General features: G+C 42.1%; 1 long non-coding RNA gene across 1 annotated transcript in view; it reads right to left on the reverse strand.

The window, feature by feature from the left end:
* LOC101704031 (uncharacterized) overlaps positions 1 to 10275 on the reverse strand; it is a 35358-nt gene extending 25083 nt beyond the window's left edge. Inside the window, exon 1 of the long non-coding RNA XR_002392082.2 lies at positions 10236 to 10275. This is a non-coding gene — a long non-coding RNA (uncharacterized LOC101704031). The remainder of the gene's footprint in view (positions 1 to 10235) is intronic.
* Positions 10276 to 10948: the final 673 nt, after the last annotated feature.

The raw sequence follows: 10948 nt of genomic DNA on the forward strand, positions 1-10948 counted from the left end.
ACTCCTGCATGGGCTGCTGTGCTGGACAAATGAGATAACAAAGGACAGGGAACAGTGCCGCTCACACGGTGCATACTCAATAAATATTAGCAGTGTTAGTAAGAGCAGTAGTAGCAACAGGGGTATAAGTAATAGCAAAAGTAGCACTGGAGTAGTAATAGTAGGAACGGCAGTAATAGTAGTAGTGCCGAAGTAATAACAGTAGTAGCAGCAGTAAAATGTACAGAAGTCCACAAATGCTAGAAGTTATTATTGGTCTGTGTTTAGCAACAACCTAAGAAGGGGGTAAGATAAGACTTTATTCTGTGTCATCTGGTTCTTGCTGTCAAGAAGTTCACTTTTTGCTGCTGAAAAAGGGGCTCACACACATAAAACAGCAGGTGATTTAGAATTAAAACTCTTCAAGTCTCAAATCGAATTATTCAGTTTCCAAGGACTACATGGTTTAGGAACTGGTCACCTTTTAGGGTTAACACAGAAGATATATGATCATCCAGCTGAGCACTCCTGGAGTGTATGGGGAAGGGCACTGTGCTAGTCTCTTCATGGGAGCCAGGGGAGTTGCTCCTCAGAACTGCTGTGTGAGACAGGCACCATCTTGTCTTCATGCCACACAGGAGAGCACAGGGGGCAGAGAAGGAAACCAGGTCACAAGCCTCCCCACATCTGATAAGTTCCAAAGCCAGGGTTTTAACCAGTGCCGTCAACTGTTTCCCTGGCTGCCAGGATGAGGGTGAAGTACAACCTGGGCTGAAGGTGGGCCAGGCTTGGAAAAGGGAAAAAGAGAAGAAAGCAGAGACTGAGAAGGAGCTGCGAGAGCAGAAGCTGAGGGAGGTGGGAGCGCTGGCCTGAGGTGAAGGGAACAGGGCAGGCCAGCTGGGAGACATGAAAGGTCAATGTTTTGAGTAGATCCAGGACCCTGAAGCACCCATGATAGAAACACTCACAGAAGAGGACCTGCAGAACTGCTTCAGAAAGTAGCAAGAATGGTTGGATAAGGAGGGTGCTTGAAGGGAGGACTCTTTTGAGAGGGAGTGCTGGGAATGTGTCTTTTACTATAATAACTTATTAATTTAAACATTCACATATCTTTTGATAGATCGTACCTCCTACGTGGCAGTAACAATCAATGAAATGTGAAAGTCTGTGATGAGCAAGTTTTTGGAAGTGTCAGAAAAAGAATACGAGGGCTCTGGGTGGACATAATAGGTTCAAGATGGATATTAGACATTCATGTAGAAATATCAAGATTAACAAGAAAGATTTGATCAAAGACAAATTCAGACGAGAGGACGAGTCTGGACGCGGAGATTTTGCTTTTTCATCATGTAAATGACAAGCCCAGCACAAGACTCAGTGAGCTCACCTTGGGGGGAAAATAGGAGGAAACTAGGCTTAAATGTATGCTATGAAGGAACACCAATCTTCTCATTGATAAAGTAGAGGAAATAATAGCCATCCCATCACTGTAGGATTTATGAATTAACTTTCATCGATATATAGCCTCAGTCTAGCTGACCCTGGATCCCTAGCTCATTCCAACACTGCTTCACAGTCCTGTTAGTGTCACTTTCACAGAGTAGGGTTTCCCAAAAGGAAGGATTAATGAGCTGATACACAAAGCAAGACCCTGCAGCCTTGTTCTTTCCCTCACACTGCTGTCTTCCTCTTGATGCCTCCTCAACTATCTCCATCTAAATGTGTATTTACCTAGCACACAAACACAATACATTTGACTCATTTCCCACAGGCTGCTGAATCACACAAGTCCCCAAGCAAGAAAAGACTTCAGAATCCAGAGCGAGGAGCATGTGACCAAGAGTTGTGGCTGGCATGAATCAAGCTACATTTCACAATGTTGAGTCAAGTGGCTGATTCTCCTGGCCTAGAACAAGCAGTAACTTCCCTCAGAGCAGAGGGCTGGTGCCCAGTGGGTGAGTGGCAGGCAAAGGAACCTTGGTCAATGGTATGCTTTGAGGCTACCAGTCTGCACACTCACTGAGCTGCACTCTATCATCTGCCACTGTCCCAAAGAAACAGGCCAAATCTTCCACAGGAACAGCTAAGTACCTAAGTGTCTACCAGATGCCAGGCACTTGGGGAAGCACTTTGTGTGCATTATCTTATTTAATCTTTCCAGCAGCAATCCAGTGGGGTTGGTACTATTGGAACCCCCAAGTTAAATGGGAGAAAAGTGAGAGTCAGGAGGTTAGGTAGGTCTGCCAAGAAGAGACAAAGATTTCAATGCAGGTCTGCTCTGGGCCTACTGTGTGCCATAGTCCACAGGATAATGCGTTCACAGTGCTAACCTCCTACCATGCCTACGGTGGGAGGGGCACTGGATGAGGAGTGAGAAGGAGTTCAAGCTCTGATAATTATAAGCCATTTACTTCCCCTGAGCCTTAGTTTTCCCACCTTCAAAATGAGAAGATCTCTGCTTGCTCAGTGTATTGGGAACATTCAATATGATAACTGTTGAAAAAATTGTGCAGTCTTTGGGCTTCCTGTGAAGAGTCTCTCTGGGGCCAGGGCTCAAGAGAGGACTGGGTATACAAATTATGCTAATAAGAATAAGATGATGATGATGATGATGCTAGACACACATACTCACATGAATGAAAACATTCAGAATTCTCTTCACCACTGGGTGTTAAAAATAATGAGAATGTGCCAGTTCCTAAACAGTGTTCATTAAATATTAAATAAGTAAGTAACAAAGATTAGCAAGAAAGATTTGATCAAAGAGAGTTCAATGGGCTCAACATATTTCAAAAAATGGATCTGAGGGCCGGGAATTTAGCTCAGTGGTTGTGCCACCTGCTTTGCAAGCCCAAGGATCCGAGTTCCATCCCAGGTACCAAAAATAAAACAAAACAAAACAAAAAACATGGATCTGAAAATGAAACACCAAAAGCCCACACATAAATCTAGGTTTAGGATCAAGTTACAGAAGTCACTAGTAAATATTCTATGTCCAGGGCTCTGCTCTACTTTTTCAGGGGCCTTGGGCAAGATGTGCCACAGCTGAGAACTTCCCTTACCTGAGAGTTGGCACGTTGTTCAACACACAGCAGGTTCTTTATCAAGATATCTTCTCATTTTCCTCCTTTTCCTCTTTCTCAGCTTCCCTCCCTTCTCATCTCGTTCTCTTTTCTCTCCCTCTCCTGCTCCCTCCCTCTTCCTTTAATATGTTTAATTCACTTTTAGTCATCTTCTCTCTTCTCTCACTTCTTTTCTTCTTTCAGTCCCTCCATACTCCCTCAGAACTCAATAGTTGACCCCATCTCTTTCATCTTTCCCTAATCATTTTTTTAGCCTAATAAGTGATGAGCCTTCTGTCTCATGTGTTTCTATTCACAACTACTCAGCAAGCTCTTTCTTCCAAGCCCTTGGTTACTTTAGATAAGAAATTCACCTGTATAACCACCAAAGAAAGATTTCTTGGAAAACTTGGGCATGGTCACCTTCTAAGGCCCCCCAGTGGTATCCTAAAAATCATCCATATAACCATGGCCAGTTCTTTCATTAATACAGTCATTGAAGAGAAATTATCAGTTCCTGGAAATATGTGTCTATTTTTGATTCTATAACAGCCTTTTTCAAGAATTAGCTGTGTGGGTTTCTGTCTTACCCTCTGATCTTCAAGCCCCTGTAAGTCCCTGTTTGCACTTATTTTTCATTTAGATACCACAACAACCATATGGGTGGACTCTGTTTCTTCCCAAGTTGGAGATTAAAAAGTAAGCCCCAAAAATGAATGAGAGAAAGAAAGAAGAGAGGGGAGGGAGGGAGAGAGGATCAGAAGATCCTAGATTTTTCTCCAACTTCCTGAAGATTCATAATCATCGTAATTATTCAAGGTAAAGGGAATATGGGTTAAGATTTCAGAAACAGGCAAATCTAGGTTCAGTTATTAGCTCTACCACTCACTAGCTTTGTGACCTTGAACTAGTCATTTAGGCTTTCTGTGCCTCCATGTCCTAAAGGAAAAAATATGTATCTTCCTTGATGAGTTAAATGTGATTTTAAACTTTAATAGATTTCCTGACAAATAGAATATCACATAAGGTTAGCTATTATTATTGTGAAGTTTGGGTTCCTGGAAAGGACAATTCCCTAAGCCTTCCTCAGTGGCTGTGAGGGATGAGAATTCAGGTGGCATGGTGCCCTGAGATGAACTGGAAGCTAAGTGCCCTGTGCCAGTCCCATGGAGAAGGACAAATTGAAGAGAAGCAGAATCTCATGGTTCTGGTATCCAGTTCTCTGGAAACCAGTATGGTGGACAAGAATGATCACGTGTTTGGTCACCATAGAGGACATCTTTCCCACAGATTTCCCTGCGAGTCCCATTGGAGCTAATGACAAAGCATTTGAGGCAGCCCTGGCCCCAGAGAGACTCATTAGAGGAAGCTCAAAGATTGTCATCCAGGGGAGGCCAGAATTGCTTTCTTCCTATCCAAAGCCTTCAAGGGCTGTGGGACAGGGGTGTGATGAGGACATTAAAGAGGGAGTGGTCCTTGTTCCTATGTTGATTAACTACCCATGTTCTTCCACCACAGAGCCATGGATAAAACTAGGGATTTGGTCAAAGACCAGCTGCTTCAGATGTCCTCTGAAGGAAGCAGGAGCTTTGGAAATAGGGGATGAGAAGCAAGGTCAGGATTTCCATTCTTCATGGCCTTGATGACTCTGCCTTAGAATGCACTCAGACAAACCTCAGAATATCACGCTGGATGAGCTAAGGCCAGAAGTTTAAGCCCAGCACATACTTTCAAATCATCTTGTGAATCTTCAATAACACCCTGCATATTTGCAGCTTTTGTGCTTCAGAGTACCAGAACATATTATGAAGAAGGTATTTGGGTAGGTGTTGAAAAACAAAAGCATATCATCAGCCCCACTTGAACAAGACCACTGACAGCAGTATGCTTGTCAGCGTGGTTTCATTTCCATGCTGCTCTGTAGAGTTGAACTGAGTTGACAGAGCTTAATGCCTCTCTGTCCTTGGCCTTTCCATGACCTTATACCTGGGGCTCTACTCAAACCCTGGGTCAATAGACCTTTTATGTTATTGGCAGTTGTTTAGGGAGTAATTGCTACCCTGACCAAGGTCCAGGTATGAGTTTACTTCCTCTCCTCAAGCAAGCCATTGTCGTATTTGGCAGTGGCCCTCTACTAATTGCCTTGTGGTTTTGTTTGTACTGTTTTTCTTGTTGTCCACGTTAGGAATTTAGAGAAGACAAAGACACTATAATGCCCCTTCTCTGTCCTACTCAAACCAGTACCCTTACTTTTAAGTGAAGTAAACTGGTCCAGGGACAGAGAGCCAGGAGGCCTGAGGGACAGACCTGGACCAAATTGTGGTCTTGGCTCCAGCCTTGTGCTGCTTCTGTTACCAGATATCCCATGTAATCCACTCACTGTGTCTCTAGACAGCAAAGTCTGAGAAGGAGGGCTCCCTGGCTTGATGCTGGGATGATGACTTGAAGGGGAAGCTGTGTTGAAAGAGATTTCCTGCAGTGATTTCTCACTCTGTCTCATTGTTACACCCAAGAGAGCTCAGCTGGTCTCAAAAACCTGGAAATGTGGTTGGACCAGAAATTCCATCCCATGTGGTTTATAATCTCATTCGGTATGGAGAATCAAATCTGGTGGGAGAATTGGACAGAGCTGGGTTTAGTTTGTTTTGTTTGGGGTTTTTTTGTCAGTTAACATTTATTAAAATCCATCTACAGGATAAATTGATTGAGTCATTCATTCATTTAATTAATCAATTTACTGTGTGTCCTTTTCACATGGCAGTGGCAACAATGTGTAGTTGTGCTAGAATTCAGGCTTTAAACCTGGCATTTTTAGTGGGGCTCCTGGATTTGTTTTCCCTAGCTATTTAACTTGAGAAAGTTCTCTAAACTTTGTAAAATTTACAGTCCTCAACTTTGAAATGGGAGCAATAATTACCATATTATTTTTGCATAAAATACCGTAGGCTAATTACTCACTTGGTAATTGGCACATTAATATCAAAGAATTATATTAATAACAATAATGACCGCTGCTTAATAATTGGATGAGAATATTCTGTGAGTGGGATGTCTCCTGCCTTACCTAGAAAAACATTTGAGATATTCCTGAAATATTTGCTTTAGGTGAGAAATGCTTATTTGTCAGCAAAAGGGTAGTGTGCTGGATGTGCCTCTCATTTGGGCCCACATGCACGGACACAGATGGGTTTCACTCTTGAATATGCTAGTTTTGTAATTTTGTTTTTACTCATCAAAAAGTTTCTGACATGGCCCTGGTGTTCCAGTAAATCATTCAAAATAATGACATTTTGGAAGACTGTTTGTACCTTCACCTCCCTAACCAGAGCAGCCTCTCTATTGGAGAGGACTTTCGTACACTTCAGGCAATGGATTTGTATTATGCATGGGAAAGACCACCCTTTCCAACCTGACCAGCCAGTGGTGCAGCGAGGCTGGTGTTGCCATCAAAGCTGGATGTTTACCAACCAGTTCTAGGGGGGGTCGGGGGGGGGGGGAGCCCTGGTGAGCCGCATATAATTTCATAGCATAAATACTCCCCTTGTGACTACCTTCAAGGTACCAAGGTGACATCACCAAATGCAGCAATAACAATCATATGCATTTCCACTGCACAAATGTGATAAATGCAAATAACTTCAAGAAGATACATTACAGTAAAATGTACTAAAATGATAAGGAAGTAATAAGGTTTCAGTGTTTGTTATCTTTGTTTTTGATATAATTTGTTTATAAGTTTATATAATTAAATTTTAACAATGCTTGTCTTTAACAACTGGATTGCATAATTCCTAAATGCGTAACCATCAGTTCATCAAACCCTGTGTGCACCAGTTCAAGCACACCACTGGGTCGTATAAAAAACCTATCCAGAACTGAAATCAAGCTCTGTCACAACTACCGTATGGACATGGACCACCCATTTTACTTCTGTAATGTTATTAAGGATGAGAGCGCACACATGTATACATAGCACACTATAGGACCTTGGTAATGGCAGCCATTGCTCTTGATACTGAGGTATAATAGAATTTTAGATTCAAAGGAAAGTTTCAAGTACATTTCTACCTTTTAAAAAGGCCTCTCACAGGAACACAATGAACTTTAGAAATTGGGGTGGTGATGATAGACAACCAGTTTAGACATTATTCCCCAAAGGCAGGACACACAACCCTGGTGGGGCGCAGATGCTGGTAGGTGACACATGGTTAGGTACTTTATGTTTTCATAGCTTTATGTTTGTTTGGAGAGTTGTAGTCAATGTATTTATGATAAAAGACATTGCCTTTCCATTCATTACAAATACTCCACTGTTTACATATATTCAAGTTTCTTTTCTAGCTAAATTTATGTGAGAAAATTATACTTAAAGAGTAACACTCCATAAAAAATAAAACAAAAAGTGAGCTGATAATGTGTAAAAGGTACCAGTGCTCCATAAATGACAGAGGTTTAAGGAATGTGTATTAAAGGGCCTCAGTGGGCCAGGTGCATACAGAGTTGAGGGGAGTGGAGTGGAAAATAGTACATGGGATCCAGACAGGGCTCTGCTATAACATCTCAGAGTTGGGCAGTGATTGGATTGGTCAAGGAGGCTAGGCTATAGATTGAGAAAAGATTCAGATTTCAATCCAGAGCTGTGACCTACAGGGATTTGTGTGAGTTAAATCACCTCATAACCAAGGGTTATATCTCTCCAGAGGAAAAATATAGCATCTTCCTGGTGAATGGCATCCATGAGGGTAAGTCCAGATTGAACCTGTGTTGTGGACTGCAACCATGTAATCCTCACATGGTTCATCAGGGCAGCTAACCCCTTGGGAAATACCTATAGGCCAAAGGCACAACCCAGTGCCAAGCAGAAAAATCCAAAGACAAAAGAAACAAGGGAATCAGATGAGCTCTTTAGATTGACTTTCTAAGTGCAAACCTGCTCAGATCATCCTCCTGCTGAAAACTCTGGTGGCTTCATGTTTATTCCACTTAACATTTGGTGGCACAACTCTAAGTGCATTGACTGGAGAGCTGGCCCTCTTCCCTGGTCACTTCACCATGTCACTCTGTGCTCCCTCCCTCCCTTCCAGCCCTGCAAGCCTGGACTCAGTGGCTCACTCTCTCCATCCCAGGACCTTTGCACCTGTGGTTACCGATCCTGAACTGAGCCCAACCACACTTTCTGCTCCCATGCAGCTCCCTTAGTCTTCCTCAGAGAAATCTCTGATCCCACACTGTAGGAAGGTCAGGACAGCACGTTACAACCTTCCATGATGTTCTCTGACTTCCCTAATATCACTGAGCACAATGTATCTCTGGCTAATTATGTGATTAGCATCTAGCTGCCTGCCCAGCCTGGCGAGTCTCTGAGAGGGTGGAGGTGGCTGACTTTGTTTTTGGTGTCACCAACTAATACAGACCTTAACAGCTGAGGGGCACCCAACAGATATGTGCCCAATGGATAAATCACCAGCATAGGAAACAAAGAAATAAGTGAATACGATCTTAGCCATCCACCTAAACTCGGTGAGCCTCTAGTTTGCTACAAGTTCATGCCAAGCCAAGAGAAAACACAACTGAAAAGCCCCCATTCCCTGGCTTTAGCCTTCATAGTCTAGAGGAGACTTGAGACAATGCATTAAAATATGCTGGGACTACACTGAACAGACTTGGGTTGTGATCAAAATAGATAAAATGGGGAGCCCAGGAGAGCCATCGCTCTGCTAAGTATTCATGTCACTCTGCAGTAAGCCTCACCGAATCTTGTGTCTTTACTGCTCCTTTCCTGGGACCCTTGACTCAGTCACTCTAAGACTCTCCCAGTGGATCTGTGTCCTTGTGGAATGACTCTCCGTTTCTTGGTGGACCCATTGTCTATAATCCGAAATTCCTCCAGAAAAGATGTTCGGCAACCAATCTGCTTATATCATTTTTGTATGTCTTGAAAATATATCTAAATAAGTTAAGGATATAATTTATTTTAAATTGGGAATAAAGAAAGGGATAGTATCAAAATTAAGAATGCAAATGATTTGGAGTTTCCCTTATTAGAAGGTTCTTCCTGAAGTCACATTTTATCTAATTTCCAATGTGCACAAAGTTTACAATTAATATTTGCCCCTCATCCTAACTGAGGCCACAATTTGATCTTTCTGATAAATACTAACCACTCATGTTAGCACAATAAGAAAGCCCAATGTCTTTAGCTGGAAAAACTGAGGTCTGGAAAGTTTCAGAGCTGTTGAAGCTCACAAGATACAAAGTAAACTGGCCAGCTTCCAAAGTCAGGGAACCCTGAGCTCTTCACAGCATTTCCTGTTGTCTTGGCTTCTTACAGACACAGCTCTCTGCTCATACTTTGGCTCTTCAGGCTTCAAAGTAAACTTAGAATCTCCTGGACCATGGAGAAAATCCACTCTCTAGCCTATCAAACTTGAGCAAACTCTACTCTCTTCTTGGTTATGTGTTTCAGTTGTAAACCTTCCAGTTCACACAGTATGTACTGAGTGCCCACTTGGCTGCTATGGTCAGTGCCATCAAACTGTAAGAGGCAGTGCTTAAAAATATAATTAAAAAGAGGGTAAGTATTTTTATGGGGTTTTTTGGCCCGGAAATTTCATTTCTAGTAGTATAAGCAAGGAAAGCAATCATAGATGCCTACACATTTCTAGGCCTATGACTAAAGGGCCTTCACTAATAATCTGTGTATCCTCAGTAACTATAGAAACAATACACTGCAATTGTAATAAGTTCTTATTATAAAAGATTATGCTGTTGGATGGATATTTAACACCAAGGAAAGATATTGGCAGTGGATTATTGATGAGAAAAGAGCAGCTTATAAAACAAATAGTCTATATAATTTAATAGGTTCTTTAAAAGCATATAATTACATAGTAAAAACTGGAAAAATGTGTGTCCAACTACAGTAGTAGTAAATTCTAGGACTCCATTCAGGGTTCCTTGTGATAAAGAAATGTATTTATAAAATATGAATGAGTGCATATATGCAAATATTTAAATTAGGAACTCAGAGAGCTATGAGAAACAGAAAAGATAGAAAAAAACTGATGAAAAAGAACTTAAGAGTGCATTTATGAGTCCAGTTTAGATGCACAAATTCCAATCAAATAATATCTGTGAATGGCATGAATAACAGCTAATGATAGCATAATTACAAAGAACAGAGAAGTAACTCACCCAGTGCAGAGCATGTCCTCAATCCACACAAACACACAGGGTGTACCTAGCAACAACTTGTGGGAGGAGTTTCTCTACTGTACCTCTTCAGAGGCCAGTCATTGTTCTGGTGCATTCTTGCTTTCAGAGAAAAGTGGCTAGTTGTATTTCCTTCCTAAATCCCTGGAACTTTCCCACCTACCCTTTCCAACTGAGGACCCACACGAGGAGGCAGAAGTTGTGAACTGACTCTCTTATTAATTTCAGCCACAAAATTATGACCCCAAATGCCAGGGACGATTTAAATGTGGGCCACCAGAATCTTGTACGTAGGCTAAACATACAGTTGCTTGATGGGAATTCTCTACCAAAAGGCAATCCATCTTTCCTTACCCTTTTGTTCTCAGCTCTGGAACAGGTTGCTGCATTTCGGTGAGGATCTCAATGTCCTTCACAGTTGTTTAGAGCCAGAGTTCGGTCTGCTTTGGTTCAAATTCTTCTTGCACACAACACTCAAAGTGACTAATAGGGCTGAATGTGATATGAAGGGTTACATGTCAACAGAATTGTCGGCCAAGAGCTCCGCCAATATTCCCTTCCTGTCCTCAGGGAAGGTCCAGAGGGGACTCCCTCCCAGTGAAGCTTGGAACCCCTCAGGCCCTCCATCCTCAACCTTTATGCTCTCCCTGGCAAAAGCAATGATCATTTTTAAAATCTGGAAAATACTTTAAAGA

Source organism: Heterocephalus glaber, unplaced genomic scaffold (assembly GCF_053883595.1).
Source record: "Heterocephalus glaber isolate CG9 unplaced genomic scaffold, H.glaber_assembly_v1.0 deba00000281, whole genome shotgun sequence".
NCBI lineage: Eukaryota > Metazoa > Chordata > Mammalia > Rodentia > Bathyergidae > Heterocephalus > Heterocephalus glaber.